The 18,954-nt window shown below is 45.0% G+C and overlaps 1 protein-coding gene across 3 annotated transcripts in view; it reads right to left on the reverse strand.

The window, feature by feature from the left end:
• The window catches only part of RABGAP1L (RAB GTPase activating protein 1 like), a 233,521-nt gene extending 222,040 nt beyond the window's left edge, over nucleotides 1-11,481 (reverse strand). For 2 of the 3 annotated variants that reach the window (XM_069981650.1, XM_069981649.1), the window contains exon 1: nucleotides 11,276-11,478. The gene's annotated coding sequence lies outside the window, so the exon portion shown is untranslated. Of the gene's footprint in view, nucleotides 1-11,275 lie in introns of all 3 variants that reach the window. The other variant, XM_069981652.1, reaches the window with a different exon arrangement.
• Nucleotides 11,482-18,954: the final 7,473 nt, after the last annotated feature.

The following is an 18,954-nucleotide window of genomic DNA, read 5'->3' on the forward strand; positions in this document are numbered from 1 at the left end:
CAATAATATTACACACACACTATACACAATAATTACACTAATATAACACACACAGACACCGCACACTATACACAATAATATTACACACACACCGCACACTATACACAATAATATTACACACACAGTCACCGCACACTATACACAATAATATTACACACACAGACACCGCACACTATACACAATACGATTACACACACCGCACACTACACACAATAATATTACACACACCGCACACTACACACAATAATATTACACACACCGCACACTACACACAATAATATTACACACACCGCACACTATACACAATAATATTACACACACACACACTATACACAATAATTACACTAATATTACACACACAGACACCGCACACTATACACAATAATATTACACACACCACACACTATACACAATAATATTACACAAACACACCGCACACTATACACAATAATATTACACACACACACCGCACACTATACACAATAATATTACACACACAGTCACCGCACACTATACACAATAATATTACACACACAGACACCGCACACTATACACAATACGATTACACACACCGCACACTACACACAATAATATTACACACACCGCACACTACACACAATAATATTACACACACCGCACACTATACACAATAATATTACACACACACACCGCACACTATACACAATAATATTACACACACACCGCACACTATACACAATAATTACACTAATATTACACACACAGACACCGCACACTATACACAATAATATTACACACACCACACACTATACACAATAATATTACACAAACACACCGCACACTATACACAATATTAAACACACACACTATACACAATAATATTACACCGCACACTATACACAATAATATTACACACACACCGCACACTATACACAATAATATTACACACACACCGCACACTATACACAATAATATTACACACACCGCACACTATACACAATAATATTACACACACCGCACACTATACACAATAATATTACACACACCGCACACTATACACAATAATATTACACACACACACTATACACAATAATTACACTAATATAACACACACAGACACCGCACACTATACACAATAATATTACACACACCGCACACTATACACAATAATATTACACACACACCGCACACTATACACAATAATATTACACACACAGTCACCGCACACTATACACAATAATATTACACACACAGACACCGCACACTATACACAATACGATTACACACACCGCACACTACACACAATAATATTACACACACCGCACACTACACACAATAATATTACACACACCGCACACTACACACAATAATATTACACACACCGCACACTATACACAATAATATTACACACACACACACTATACACAATATTAAACACACACACTATACACAATAATATTACACCGCACACTATACACAATAATATTACACACACACCGCACACTATACACAATAATATTACACACACACCGCACACTATACACAATATTACACAGACACCGCACACTATACACAATAATATTACACACACACCGCACACTATACACAATAATATTACACACACACCGCACACTATACACAATATTACACCGCACACTATACACAATAATATTACACACACCGCACACTATACACAATAATATTACACACACCGCACACTATACACAATAATATTACACACACACACCGCACACTATACACAATAATATTACACACACACACACCATACACAATAATTACACTAATATTACACACACAGACACCGCACACTATACACAATAATATTACACACACCGCACACTATACACAATAATATTACACACACAGACACCGCACACTATACACAATATTACACACACAGACACCGCACACTATACACTATAATATTACACACACCGCACACTATACACAATAATATTACACACACCGCACACTATACACAATAATATTACACACACACCGCACACTATACACAATAATATTACACACACAAACCGCACACTATACACAATAATATTACACACACCGCACACTATACACAATAATATTACACACACCGCACACTACACACAATAATATTACACACACACCGCACACTATACACAATAATATTACACACACACACCGCCCACTATACACAATAATATTACACACACACCGCCCACTATACACAATAATATTACACACACCACACACTATACACAATAATATTACACACACACTATACACAATAATATTACACACACACACACCGCACACTATACACAATAATATTACACACACCACACACTATACACAATAATATTACACAAACACACCGCACACTATACACAATAATATTACACACACCGCACACTATACACAATATTAAACACACACACTATACACAATAATATTACACCGCACACTATACACAATAATATTACACACACACCGCACACTATACACAATAATATTACACACACACACCGCACACTATACACAATAATATTACACCGCACACCATACACAATAATATTACACCGCACACTATACACAATATTACACACACCGCACACTATACACAATATTACACACACACACCGCACACTATACACAATATTACACACACACACACACACCGCACACTATACACAATATTACACACACACACACACTATACACAATATTACACACACACACACTATACACAATAATATTACACTAACACACCGCAAACTCTACACAATAATATTACACACACACACCGCACACTATACACAATAATATTACACACACACACACCGCACACTATACACAATAATATTACACACACACACCGCACACTATACACAATATTAAACACACACACTATACACAATAATATTACACACACCGCACACTATACACAATATTACACCGCACACTATACACAATAATATTATACACACACCGCACACTATACACAATAATATTACAGCGCACACTATGCACAATAATATTACACACACACACCGCACACTATACACAATATTACAACGCACACTATACACAATAATATTACACACACCGCACACTATACACAATAATATTACACACACAGACACCGCACACTATACACAATAATATTACACACACACCGCACACTATACACAATAATATTACACACACACACACCGCACACTATACACAATAATATTACACCGCACACCATACACAATAATATTACACCGCACACTATACACAATATTACACACACCGCACACTATACACAATATTACACACACACACCGCACACTATACACAATATTACACACACACACTATACACAATAATACACACACCGCACACTGTACACAATAATATTACACACATCGCACACTATACACAATATTACACCGCACACTATACACAATATTACACACAACGCACACTATACACAATAATATTACACACATACCGCACACTATACACAATATTAAACACACACACTATACACAATATTATTACACCGCACACTATACACAATAATATTACAAACACCGCACACTATACACAATAATATTACACACACCGCACACTATACACAATATTACACCGCACACTATACACAATATTACACCGCACACTATACACAATAATATTACACCGCAAACTATACACAATATTACACACAACGCACACTATACACAATAATATTACACACATACAACGCACACTATACACAATAGTATTACACACACACTATACACAATATTACACACAACGCACACTATACACAATATTACACACACACACACACCGCACACTATACACAATAATATTACACACACACACACCGCACACTATACACAATATTACACACACACACACCGCACACTATACACAATAATATTACACACACAGTCACCGCACACTATACACAATAATATTACACACACACCGCACACTATACACAATAATATTACACACACCGCACACTATACACAATAATATTACACACACACCGCACACTATACATAATAATATTACACACACACACCGCACACTATACACAATATTATTACACACACACACACCGCACACTATACACAATAATATTACACACACACACACCGCCCACTATACACAATATTACACACACACACCGCACACTATACACAATATTACACACACACACCGCAAACTATACACAATAATATTACACACACACCGCAAACTATACACAATAATATTACACATACCGCACACTATACACAATAATATTACACACACACCGCACACTATAAACAATATTATACACACCGCACACTACACACAATAATATTACACACACACACACACCGCACACTATACACAATAATATTACACACACACACCGCACACTATACACAATAATATTACACACACACACCGCACACTATACACAATAATATTACACACACACACCGCACACTATACACAATAATATTACACACACCGCACACTATACACAATGATATTACACACACCGCACACTATACACAATAATATTACACACACACCGCACACTATACACAATAATATTACACACACACCGCACACTATACACAATAATATTACACACACACCGCACACTATAAACAATATTATACACACCGCACACTACACACAATAATATTATACACACCGCACACTACACACAATAATATTATACACACCGCACACTATACACAATAATATTACACACACACACCGCACACTATAAATATTATACACACCGCACACTATACACAATAATATTACACACACACACCGCAAACTATACACAATAATATTACACACACCGCACACTATACACAATAATATTACACACACACACCGCACACTATACACAATAATATTACACACACACACCGCACACTATAAACAATATTATACACACCGCACACTATACACAATAATATTACACACACACACACCGCACACTATAAACAATATTATACACACCGCACACTATACACAATAATATTACACACACCGCAGACAATAATATTACACACACCGCACACTATACACAATAATATTACACACACCGCACACTACACACAATAATATTACACACACCGCACACTATATACAATAATATTACACACACTACACACAATAATATTACACACACCGCACACTACACACAATAATATTACACACACCGCACACTATATACAATAATATTACACACAACGCACACTATAAACAATATTATACACACCGTACACTACACACAATATTACACACACACACCGCAAACTATACACAATAATATTACACACACACACACACCGCACACTATACACAATAATATTACACACACACACTTTACACAATAATATTACACACACACAATAATATTACACACACCGCACACTATACACAATAATAATATTACACACACACCGCACACTATACACAATAATATTACACACACCGCACACTATACACAATAATATTACACACACCGCACACTATACACAATAATATTACACACACACACAATAATATTACACCAACCGCACACTATACACAATAATATTACACACACACCACAAACTATACACAATAATATTACACACACCGCACACTATACACAATAATATTACACACACCGCACACTACACACAATAATATTACACACACACCGCACACTACACACAATAATATTACACACACACACCGCACACTACACACAATATTACACACACACCGCACACTATACACAATAATATTACACACACCGCACACTATACACAATAATATTACACACACCGCACACTACACACAATAATATTACACACACACACCGCACACTACACACAATATTACACACACACCGCACACTATACACAATAATATTACACACACACACAATAATATTACACACACCGCACACTATACACAATAATACACACACACACACACCGCACACTATAAACAATAATATTACACACACCGCACACTACACACAATAATATTACACACACCGCACACTATACACAATATTATTACACACACACACCGCACACTATACACAATAATATTACACACACACACACACCGCACACTATACACAATAATATTACACACACACACCGCACACTATACACAATAATATTACACACACACACACCGCACACTATACACAATAATATTACACACACACACACCGCACACTATACACAATAATATTACACACACACACCGCACACTATACACAATAATATTACACACACACCGCACACTATACACAATAATATTACACACACACCGCACACTATACACAATAATATTACACACACCGCACACTATACACAATAATATTACACACACCGCACACTATACACAATAATATTACACACACACAGCACACTATACACAATAATATTTCACACACACACCGCACACTATACACAATAATATTACACACACACAGCACACTATATACAATAATATTACACACACCGCACACTATACACAATATTATTACACACACACACCGCACACTATACACAATAATATTACACACACACACCGCACACTATACACAATAATATTACACACACACACACACCGCACACTATACACAATAATATTACACACACACACCGCACACTATACACAATAATATTACACACACACACACCGCACACTATACACAATAATATTACACACACACACCGCACACTATACACAATAATATTACACACACACCGCACACTATACACAATAATATTACACACACACCGCACACTATACACAATAATATTACACACACACCGCACACTATACACAATAATATTACACACACCGCACACTATACACAATAATATTACACACACACCGCACACTATACACAATAATATTACACACACACACCGCACACTATACACAATAATATTACACACACCGCACACTATACACAATAATATTACACACACCACACACTATACACAATGATATTACACACACCGCACACTACACACAATAATATTACACACACACTGCACACTATACAGAATAATATTATACACACCGCACACTATACACAATAATATTACACACACACAGCACACTATACACAATAATATTACACACACACAGCACACTATACACAATAATATTACACACACACACCGCACACTATACACAATAATATTTCACACACACACTATACACAATAATATTACACACACACAGCACACTATATACAATAATATTACACACACCGCACACTACACACAATAATATTACACACACCGCACACTAACACACAGCGTTCGGGGGCAGCGTGCGGGCTGGATGACTGTGGAGCCAGGTGTCAGGGGGCGCTGTGACTGCCCGAACGCCGCCTGCAATGTCACAACAAACATAACAAAACTGATGACAAATTCTGCAGGTTATAAGGGATTCTATATACTGGCGCTGCCAGCTACCTATCAACCAGATCCATAATACGCCCCAATAATAACGGCCAATGGAAATCAGGGTCATATTGAGGGCAGGACATGACACCAGCGCCTCCGCTAGCAGCAGGCAGGACATGACACCAGCGCCTCCGCTAGCAGCAGGCAGGACATGACATCAGCGCCTCCTCTAGCAGCAGGCAGGACATGACATCAGCGCCTCCTCTAGCAGGACATGACATGACACCAGCGCCTCCTCTAGCAGGACATGACATGGCACCAGCGCCTCCTCTAGCAGGACATGACATGACACCAGCGCCTCCGCTAGCAGCAGGCAGGACATGACACCAGCGCCTCCTCTAGCAGGACATGACATGGCACCAGCGCCTCCTCTAGCAGAAGGACATGACATGGCACCAACGCCTCCTCTAGCAGCAGGCAGGACATGGCACCAGCGCATCCTCTATCAGCAGGCAGGACATGGCACCAGCGCCTCCTCTAGCAGCAGGCAGGACATGACCTGGCACCAGCGCCTCCTCTAGCAGCAGGACATGACATGGCACCGGCGCCTCCTCTAGTAGCAGGACATGACATGACACCAGCGCCTCCTCTAGCAGGACATGACATGACACCAGCGCCTCCTCTAGCAGCAGGCAGGACATGACATGGCACCAGCGCCTCCTCTAGCAGCAGGCAGGACATGACATGGCACCAGCACCTCCTCTAGCAGCAGGCAGGACATGACATGGCACCAGCGCCTCGTCTAGCAGCAGGCAGGACATGACATGGCACCAGCGCCTCGTCTAGCAGCAGGCAAGACATGACATGGCACCAGCGCCTCCTCTAGCAGCAGGCAGGACATGACATGGCACCAGCGCCTCTTCTAGCAGCAGGCAGGACATGACATGGCACCAGCGCCTCCTCTAGCAGCAGGCAGGACATGACATGGCACCAGCGCCTCCTCTAGCAGCAGGCAGGACATGACACCAGCGCCTCCTCTAGCAGCAGGCAGGACATGACATGGCACCAGCGCCTCCTCTAGCAGCAGGCAGGACATGACATGGCACCAGCGCCTCTTCTAGCAGCAGGCAGGACATGACATGGCACCAGCGCCTCCTCTAGCAGCAGGCAGGACATGACATGACACCAGCGCCTCCTCTAGCAGCAGGCAGGGCATGACATGGCACCAGCGCCTCCTCTAGCAGCAGGCAAGACATGACATGGCACCAGCGCCTCCTCTAGCAGCAGGCAGGACATGACATGGCACCAGCGCCTCTTCTAGCAGCAGGCAGGACATGACATGGCACCAGCGCCTCCTCTAGCAGCAGGCAGGACATGACATGACACCAGCGCCTCCTCTAGCAGCAGGCAGGGCATGACATGGCACCAGCGCCTCCTCTAGCAGCAGGCAGGACATGACATGACACCAGCGCCTCCTCTAGCAGCAGGCAGGACATGACATGGCACCAGTGCCTCCTCTAGCAGCAGGCAGGACATGACATGGCACCAGTGCCTCCTCTAGCAGCAGGCAGGACATGACATGGCACCAGCGCCTCCTCTAGCAGCAGGCAGGACATGGCACCAGCGCCTCCTCTAGCAGCAGACAGGACATGACATGGCACCAGCGCCTCCTCTAGCAGCAGGCAGGACATGACATGACACCAGCGCCTCCTCTAGCAGCAGGCAGGACATGACATGGCACCAGCCCCTCCTCTAGCAGCAGGCAGGACATGACATGGCACCAGCGCCTCCTCTAGCAGCAGGCAGGACATGACATGGCACCAGCGCCTCCTCTAGCAGCAGGACATGACATGGCACCAGCGCCTCCTCTAGCAGCAGGCAGGACATGACACCAGCGCCTCCTCTAGCAGCAGGCAGGACATGGCACCAGCGCCTCCTCTAGCAGCAGGCAGGACATGACACCAGCGCCTCCTCTAGCAGCAGGCAGGACATGACATGGCACCAGCGCCTCCTCTAGCAGCAGGCAGGACATGACACCAGCGCCTCCTCTAGCAGCAGGCAGGACATGACACCAGCGCCTCCTCTAGCAGCAGGCAGGACATGACACCAGCGCCTCCTCTAGCAGCAGGCAGGACATGACACCAGCGCCTCCTCTAGCAGCAGGCAGGACATGGCACCAGCGCCTCCTCTAGCAGCAGGACATGACATGGCACCAGCGCCTCCTCTAGCAGCAGGCAGGACATGACATGACACCAGCGCCTCCTCTAGCAGCAGGCAGGACATGGCACCAGCGCCTCCTCTAGCAGCAGGCAGGACATGGCACCAGCGCCTCCTCTAGCAGCAGGCAGGACATGGCACCAGCGCCTCCTCTAGCAGCAGGCAGGACATGGCACCAGCGCCTCCTCTAGCAGCAGGCAGGACAGGACATGGCACCAGCGCCTCCTCTAGCAGCAGGCAGGACATGACACCAGCGCCTCCTCTAGCAGCAGGCAGGACATGACATGGCACCAGCGCCTCCTCTAGCAGCAGGCAGGACATGGCACCAGCGCCTCCTCTAGCAGCAGGCAGGACATGACACCAGCGCCTCCTCTAGCAGCAGGCAGGACATGACATGACACCAGCGCCTCCTCTAGCAGCAGGACATGACATGGCACCAGCGCCTCCTCTAGCAGCAGGCAGGACATGACATGGCACCAGCGCCTCCTCTAGCAGCAGGCAGGACATGGCACCAGTGCCTCCTCTAGCAGCAGGCAGGACATGGCACCAGCGCCTCCTCTAGCAGCAGGCAGGACATGACACCAGCGCCTCCTCTAGCAGCAGGCAGGACATGACATGGCTCCAGCGCCTCCTCTAGCAGCAGGACATGGCACCAGCGCCTCCTCTAGCAGCAGGCAGGACATGACACCAGCGCCTCCTCTAGCAGCAGGCAGGACATGACATGACACCAGCGCCTCCTCTAGCAGCAGGCGGGACATGACATGACACCAGCGCCTCCTCTAGCAGCAGGCAGGACATGGCACCAGCGCCTCCTCTAGCAGCAGGCAGGACAGGACATGGCACCAGCGCCTCCTCTAGCAGCAGGCAGGACATGACATGGCACCAGCGCCTCCTCTAGCAGCAGGCAGGACATGACATGGCACCAGCGCCTCCTCTAGCAGCAGGCAGGACATGACATGGCACCAGCGCCTCCTCTAGCAGCAGGCAGGACATGACATGGCACCAGCGCCTCCTCTAGCAGCAGGCAGGACAGGACATGGCACCAGCGCCTCCTCTAGCAGCAGGCAGGACATGACATGGCACCAGCGCCTCCTCTAGCAGCAGGCAGGACATGACATGGCACCAGCGCCTCCTCTAGCAGCAGGACATGACATGGCACCAGCGCCTCCTCTAGCAGCAGGCAGGACAAGACATGGCACCAGCGCCTCCTCTAGCAGCAGGCAGGACATGACATGGCACCAGCGCCTCCTCTAGCAGCAGGCAGGACAAGACATCGCACCAGCGCCTCCTCTAGCAGCAGGCAGGACATGACACCAGCGCCTCCTCTAGCAGCAGGCAGGACAGGACATGGCACCAGCGCTTCCTCCTCTAGCAGCAGGCAGGACATGACATGGCACCAGCGCCTCCTCTAGCAGCAGGCAGGACATGACATGGCACCAGCGCCTCCTCTAGCAGCAGGCAGGACATGACATGGCACCAGGGTCTGACCAGTTGGCAGCTCAGTGACAGTAGTGACAGCAGGAGGGGGACTGCGGACCACAGAGAGAACTGCACCATGACACCCGGTAATAGGGGGCGGGGTCTGCTCGCTGTCCATCCCACATACGTTACCGTTATACCGGAGACCCCTCCTCTCTTACCGGTAGCGCCAGCTCACATCCAGCCGCTTTATCTGCCCTCCGCCGCGGCTTCCTGCCGCCTCATGGGTCCTGCCCGCCGTCCTCTCTGCGGTACCGCTCCGGTTCACTTTCTCCCCCGGCCGCCGCACGTTTGCAGTTACTACGTCCCCCTCCCTCCTGCTACTCTTTCTCTCGTTCTTCCCGTGTGCGCAGGCACAAGGCGCGCGCCCGCCACGACGTCAGCTAAGGAAGCCAGCGGGAGCGCGCGGGGGAAAGGGCGCGGGGGCGCGCACGGCCGGCCTAGTCACCGGGTCTGCAGGATCCGCGCCCGGGGTCGGTGTGATATATGTTTATGTATACTGTATATCATCCCTGCCCTGACAGAAGCCGCTATACACCTCACTAGTGGGAGATATATATATATATATATATATATATATATATATATATATATATATATACTGTATATCACCTCACCAGTGGGATATATATATATACTGTATATCACCTCACCAGTGGGATATATATATATACTGTATATCACCTCACCAGTGGGATATATATATATACTGTATATCACCTCACCAGTGGGATATATATATATACTGTATATCACCTCACCAGTGGGATATATATATATACTGTATATCACCTCACCAGTGGGATATATATATATATATATACTGTATATCACCTCACCAGTGGGATATATGTATGTATATATATATATATATATATATATATATATATATATATTAGACAGACAAGCCTCTGCTCAAATTTATTTTACAAAAAAAAAAAAAAAAACAGTCCTGGTGTCACATAAAATGTTTTATAACTAAAAAATAAAAACTGTTGCCCCTAGCAACCATTCCTGAAGATCGTTTAGTGATGATCAGTTGCTACGGGCAGCCATTGTTTCCAGCCGCCATATGTCCCGTTCTGTGGGGCATGCTGGGAGTTGTAGTTTTACAACAACCAAAACCATACACATATTGGGGAAAGCTTCTATAGCAAATGAACGGCAGCGACGGACTTGGTAAATAACCTTTGGCGTGACTTTTATGGTCTTAAAGGGATTTTCCCAACTGGTAAAGTCAGGGGACGGCTGATTGTGAGAGTCCACATTCTATGGTTTTTTCCTCCAAAATGTATTTTATTTAACAATTTTCTACTGAAACCAAATTGATTGATGTAACTGGTTGTCAGGGTGAGGGGTCCCATCGCTGGTTGTCAGGGTGAGGGGTCCCATCGCTGGTTGTCAGGGTGAGGGGTCCCATCGCTGGTTGTCAGGGTGAGGGGTCCCATCGCTGGTTGTCAGGGATGGGAAACCTCCATGCCCCTAGCTGTTGCCTTGGGCATGATGGGAGTTGTAGTACTGCTGGGGGGGCGGCAGGTTCCCCTCCCGGCTGTAGTTATACCCCTACTCCTCATACAGACAGAGGAGGAGGCACCTGAGGAATGTTAGCGGCCTCCGGCTGCGGCTTCTGACACTTTACTAAGCCGAAGGTTAAGGGTTGGTCTGTAACAATAAGAGAGAACATTCCGGAGGGCAGAGGATGCACACGCCTGTGGATATGGATCAGATGATCAGTGAGGGATCACAACCAGCGCAGAAAGATGTAAACTAATACAAAGACACCAACTAATACAAAGATATCAACTAATACAAAGACACCAACTAATACAAAGATATCAAATAATACAAAGACACCAACTAATACAAAGACACCAACTAATACAAAGACATCAACTAATACAAATATATCAACTAATACAAAGACACCAACTAATACAAAGACATCAACTAATACAAATATATCAACTAATACAAAGACATCAACTAATAAAGAGATATCAACTAATACAAAGACACCAACTAATACAAAGATATCAACTAATACAAAGACATCAACTAATACAAAGATATCAACTAATACAAAGATATCAACTAATACAAAGATATCAACTAATACAAAGATATCAACTAATACAAAGACATCAACTAATACAAATATATCAACTAATACAAAGACACCAACTAATACAAAGATATCAACTAATACAAAGACATCAACTAATACAAAGATATCAACTAATACAAAAACACCAACTAATACAAAGACACCAACTAATACAAAGACATCAACTAATACAAATATATCAACTAATACAAAGATACCAACTAATACAAAGATACCAACTAATACAAAGACATCAACTAATAAAGAGATATCAACTAATACAAAGACACCAACTAATACAAAGACACCAACTAATACAAAGATATCAACTAATACAAAGACACCAACTAATACAAAGATATCAACTAATACAAAGACACCAACTAATACAAAGACACCAACTAATACAAAGATATCAACTAATACAAAGATATCAACTAATACAAAGATATCAACTAATACAAAGATATCAACTAATACAAAGACACTAAGGGGGAGATTTATCAAACTGGTGTAAATTAGAATTGTCTCAGTTGTCCCTGGCAACCAATCAGATTCCACCAGGGGCGGACACAGACTGCAGAGGGCCCCTGTGCACAAAAATGTCTTTGGGCCCCCATAACCCATTTGTTTCTCCACCTTTCTGCCTTGAAGGAGCACACATCTGTACGCCCGGGTATCTGGTACATGTGTCCTGGTTTCCTGGGAGGGCGCACACAGATGCCGGGGCCCACTATAGGACTGTACTACAGTCTGTGCAGGCCCCAGTGTGGCACTGAGGTACCTGTGACCACCAATAGAACTGATCATGAGGGGCACCGAAATAAAGAACCCATCAGAAGCGACATGCAGACCTGGTCCCATCCTGCACTGATGTATCTGTGACCACAACTCCGGGAATAACAATAACTACAACTCTCAGAATGCCTTACACTTATGAAGCTCTCAGAGAATGCTGGGAGTTGTAGTTTTCAAGAGGACAACCCCTTGCGTTATCTGATCATTTGTACTTCAAGTCCCAGCACATCCTGAGGGCTGCAGGCTGCATGTACTGTATGTGGCTGCACAGGTGGGAGACATGTACTGTATGTGGCTGCACAGGTGGGAGACATGTACTGTATGTGGCTGCACAGGTGGGAGACATGTACTGTATGTGGCTGCACAGGTGGGATACATGTACTGTATGTGGCTGCACAGGTGGGTTACATGTACTGTATGTGGCTGCACAGGTGGGAGACATGTACTGTATGTGGCTGCACAGGTGGGATACATGTACTGTGTGTGGCTGCACAGGTGGGATACATGTACTGTATGTGGCTGCACAGGTGGGATACATGTACTGTATGTGGCTGCCCAGGTGGGATACATGTACTGTATGTGGCTGCACAGGTGGGATACATGTACTGTATGTGGCTGCACAGGTGGGGGACATGTACTGTATGTGGCTGCACAGGTGGGAGACATGTACTGTATGTGGCTGCACAGGTGGGAGACATGTACTGTATGTGGCTGCACAGGGGGGATACATGTACTTTATGTGGCTGCACAGGTAGGATACATGTACTGTATGTGGCTGCACAGGTGGGAGACATGTACTGTATGTGGCTGCCCAGGTGGGATACATGTACTGTGTGTGGCTGCACAGGTGGGAGACATGTACTGTATGTGGCTGCACAGGTGGGATACATGTACTGTATGTGGCTGCACAGGTGGGGGACATGTACTGTATGTGGCTGCTTAAGGGGAGATGAAAGAGAAAAACAACCAGCAGCATGCAGGGGGGGGGGGGGGGCACAGATATTGGCTAAAAGGCATAAACTTATAATAAAACTTACAGCACCAGAGAGGGGGGGGGTGCTTTCTCTTAGGGCCCTATTCCACCGGACGATTATCGTTTGCATAATCGTTAACGATTAACGATCTCAAACGACCGCTATTGCGAAAGACCTGAAAACGTTCACTCATTTCCATGGAACGATAATCGTAATTGCGATAGTTTTTTCTTCGCTATTTATTCGCTATTGCGTTCGTATCTATTGCGAACGACCGAACAATGTCTTATTCAATGCGAACGATTTGCGAACGAGCAACGATAAAAATAGGTCCAGGTCTTATAAAGCGATCAACGATTTCTCGTTCTGTCGTTAATCGTTAACTGCGTTTCAAACAAACGATTATCGTTTAGATTCGAACAATTTATCGATAATCTGAACGGTAATCGTCCGGTGGAATAGGGCCCTTACACAGTCCACCCTCTATCTTACACCTTCCAGCAGCCTGACAGACACACTGACAATAATCCCTCCCTGTCAGAGCTGCTGCTGCTCCTCTTCACAGTCCTGTCCCTGGCAGCCATAACCCTGCAGGATCCCTCCAGCCCCTGTCACCACATGTTCTCTCTCCTCTCCTCCTCATACAAGGTATGCCGGACAGTGGAGTACAGGAGGGGGAGGGGTGTCAGCAGCAGCAGCAGCACAGTGCAGGAGAGGAGGAGAACCAGCCCCGACCGGGCACAGCATCCAGTCACTGAAGGGGCCCCACAGGAGTATGCCGCCCGCACTTCCCATGTGCAGATGCCGCCTGGGGGGCCCACTTTAGAGTCTGAGCCTGGCGGGCCCCTTTATTGGCCTGGGCCCCTGTGCAGCTGAACAGGCTGCACAAGTGATAGGTCGGCCTCTGCCACATCCTGCCATATACCCAGTGTATATTATATGTGTGCTGTATTGTATATGTAGGTGTATATATGGGATGTAATGTAATCTCTATATAATGTACAGGAAATGTAATCTCTCTATAATGTACAGGTAATCCTCTCTATAATGTATAGGTAATCCTCTCTATAATGTATAGGTAATCCTCTCTATAATGTATAGGTAATCCTCTGTATATAATGTACAGGTAATCCTCTCTATAATGTATAGGTAATCCTCTCTATATAATGTACAGGTAATGTAATCTCTATATAATGTACAGGAAATGTAATCTCTCTATAATGTACAGGTAATCCTCTCTATAATGTATAGGTAATCCTCTCTATAATGTATAGGTAATCCTCTCTATATAATGTACAGGTAATGTAATCTCTATATAATGTACAGGAAATGTAATCTCTCTATAATGTACAGGTAATCCTCTCTATAATGTATAGGTAATCCTCTCTATAATGTATAGGTAATCCTCTGTATATAATGTACAGGTAATCCTCTCTATAATGTATAGGTAATCCTCTCTATATACAGCAACCACAACAGATCCAGGTCCTAGAAGGGCATCAACCAAGTTTCAGGGGCTGATTTATCAACCTCTTTGCTTCATTGTTTTGGCTAATTTGGTATTTTGCGCGCCCTTGATGTGGTTTCAGGTTAGCTTCTTTATTAGCCAGATTTATAATGTACTTTTTTAGTTTTTGTGCAGAGAATTGCACAGCAGTACTCTAACCATGTGGTCGTTTTGTTAGCCGAAAAAATAGCACAAAATTCATCAAGGCCCGTGCGCCTAATGATACATTTTACTTGCGGAGCACAAAAAAAAATGCACGATAGTAAATGTGCCCTAAAGAGTTTACCCGTCAGACGGGGACGCTGACCGCCCATAATCTGCCCTTTACACGGCCGAACCAATTATTGCTTCATATAAAAGAGCCAGCAGGCAGCTGATCAACAAGCGGGTGCAGATTCATCTGCTGATCGCTGGTATCATGCAGCTCTATGAAGCCACCGCTGCTCAGCCTCACATCTTCCCATGTAAGCAGATGATGTGGCCAACAATGATGTCAGTGAACGGCCCCACAATCTTTAAAGGGACAGTGTCCTTAGAAAATGACTTATTGTATAAATAACAGTTTTATGTTAAACAGATTTTTAAAGAATTTCTGGTGACATTTTTCCTAATTTTCCATTTTCTCTCTATATTATATAATAATCCTCATATCTTGCAGTTCTCATTCTCACCACTGAGGCTAAAACTAAGCTGAGACTTCCTGTTGTGTCTGTGGTGATAAGAGGAGGCTGCAGTAAAGTGATCTGTACAGCATTGCAGCGTCATGTGACACCAGTAGATAGAGGAGACAATAGCAGCTCCCTGTGGAATGACCTCCTCACAGGTCACAGAGCGCGCTCAGTAATGTCTCACATTCATCTCAAGGGGACAGAGTTTGTCTATTGTTGTCTATGTCTAATAGGCTTGCTGTAAAGAATGTCACTAAATGCTGTTGAGAAAAGCTCAGGCAATATGGCTGCCCCCATAACAATGTACAAATAGTGAAATAAAAATATTACAGTCAGAAAATAAAAAGCAGATTAGAATTAAAGAACTTTTTTTTTAAATTCTCAGTCTATCCAGTTAAAGGACATTTAGGTGACACATTCCCTTTAAGCAGTGTAATTAGCTCATTTACTTGCCTCCCTCCAGCTCTTACAAAACTACAATCCCCATCATACCTGGGCAGCTAAAGCCATATCTTTGGTTTTCCAGGCATGATGGGAACCAGGGCAGCTTTAACCAGAGGGAAAAAGGTGCACGTGCACCAGGCCCACTGGTTAAAGGGCCCCCCTGAGCAGGCCGGCCTTTGCTATGTGCGACCATTGCGGTCGCACAGAGCTCCGGCCACCAGCCTGTCAGGGGGAAGTGCCATGGATGGGTAATCTACTTACCCATCCATGGCGCCGCCTGCAGCCCCCCTCCCCCCCCCCCCCCGTCCGCCGCAGCACTGACAGAGAAAGCCATTGGCTCCCTCCCTGTCAGTCACTCTTCTGGCCGCACTTCCTGCAGTCACAAGAGGCCGCACTCTCCCCCTGGTGTCGGCGCCCAACGTCACTGGAGCGCCCGGCGCCAGGGTAAGGGAAGTGCGGCCTCTTGTGACCACAGGAAGTGCGGCCACAAGAATGAAGAGAAGAGGAACGAGTGGACCCAGGTCAGTATAAGTGTTTGTTTTTATAATGTCATATCGGAGTGGGAGCACACTGGCGGGGGCGCTATATACTATTGGGGGAGAGCACAGGGAGTCTATATACTATTGGGGGAGAGCACAGGGGGGCTATATACTTTTGGGGAGAGCACGGGGGGGCTATATACTTCTGGGGGAGCTCACAGAGGGGCTATATACTACTGGGGAGATCGCACAGGGGGGCTATATACTACTGGGGGAGCGCACAGAGGGGCTATATACTACTGGGGAGCACACAGGGGGCTATATACTACTGGAAGTGCACAGGGGGGGCTACATACTACTGGGGAGAGCACCCAGGGGGCTATATACTTCTGTGGTAGCACATGGGGGGTCTATATACTACTGGGGAGAGCGCCCAAGGGGGCTATATACTACTGGGGAAGCGCACAGGAGGGCTGTATATAACTGGAGGAGCACACAGGGGTCTATATACCACAGGGACACCTTAAAGCTATGGGGGCACAGAGGGGTGTAACTACTATATAGGGTTACAGAGGGGTGTAACTACTATATAGGGGTACAGAGGGGTGTACCTACTATATAGGGTTACAGAGGGGTGTAACTACTATATAGGGGTACAGAGGGGTGTAACTACTATATAGGGGTACAGAGGGGTGTAACTACTATATAGGGGTACAGAGGGGTGTAACTACTATATAGGGGTACAGAAAGGTGTAACTACTATATAGGGGTACAGAGGGGTGTAACTACTATATAGGGGTACAGAGGGGTGTAACTACTATGTAGGGGTACAGAGGGGTGTAACTACTATATAGGGGTACAGAGGG

Source organism: Dendropsophus ebraccatus, chromosome 8 (genome assembly GCF_027789765.1).
Source record: "Dendropsophus ebraccatus isolate aDenEbr1 chromosome 8, aDenEbr1.pat, whole genome shotgun sequence".
In the NCBI taxonomy this organism is placed as follows: Eukaryota; Metazoa; Chordata; class Amphibia; order Anura; family Hylidae; genus Dendropsophus; species Dendropsophus ebraccatus.